Raw genomic sequence first — 864 nt, forward strand, 5'->3', positions numbered from 1 at the left:
TTTTTTTTTTTTTTTTTTTTTTTTTTTTTTTTTTTTTTTTTTTTTTTTTAATGAAGCGTTGTTAGATGACTAGAGGTGTTAAGACTACTTACTTTACGCCCACCTTAAAACCTGCGTTGGATAAAAAATCAGAAAGCCAAGAATTAGTGGGTCGCACAGGTTCACAGCGCGGCTTGATTGCCGAGTGCGATTAGTAGATTTAATCACTACGTCTAATGTAGCGGACATCGATACGTGTGCGCATTAATTTGCAACGGGAACGCAAGACAAGCTGTCGCGCACCGAGTGTCGACTGTAACGTAACGTCGAGATAATGAGACGGACTATGAGCCGTTGTGAGTGCTGTGTATACCGAAGCGAGCGAGTGGAAAACGGACTCATGGTCCTTGAATGGGAAAGAAAGAAGGTGAAGATGATACTTTGAACTTTCGCGGAGGAAAACACTAGTGAACTCGTAAGACTGCTCGTCGCTTGGCGAGCTTCATTTTCATTTTCCGGATCAGTTAAAAAGTTTTGTTCGAATTTCTGCTTGCGACAATATACTGGCTGCCTTCTACGAGAGCAGATGGCTACTTTCTAAAGGCATACGAATGCCACATGTTGACGAAAGGTATTATAGATCGCAATCATAGTAATTACTCGATCGATGAACAATTTCTCTCGACTGAGTGCAAGAGAATCAAGTCAAGAATTGTTCGACAGAGTCAATAACAGATTCGAGAGACAACCGTCGCTCGCTTCGGTACACAGAATGTATCCGACGTCAAAGATCACGTTCGAGTCCATGAAAACCCACGGAATATTCAAATGTTACGTCTACGTTCGTCGACTATTATCGCCATTATTTCGGCAGACATTCTCAGG

General features: G+C 41.9%; 1 protein-coding gene across 1 annotated transcript in view; it reads right to left on the reverse strand.

Annotated features, from left to right (window-relative positions):
* Window positions 1-864, reverse strand: part of LOC116842603 — a 106,632-nt gene that overhangs the window by 8,525 nt on the left and 97,243 nt on the right. The gene's annotated exons all lie outside the window — the stretch shown is intronic.

The sequence above is a fragment of the Odontomachus brunneus genome, unplaced genomic scaffold (genome assembly GCF_010583005.1).
Source record: "Odontomachus brunneus isolate Ranch 3 - 2012 unplaced genomic scaffold, Obru_v1 Obru_scaffold_026, whole genome shotgun sequence".
NCBI lineage: Eukaryota > Metazoa > Arthropoda > Insecta > Hymenoptera > Formicidae > Odontomachus > Odontomachus brunneus.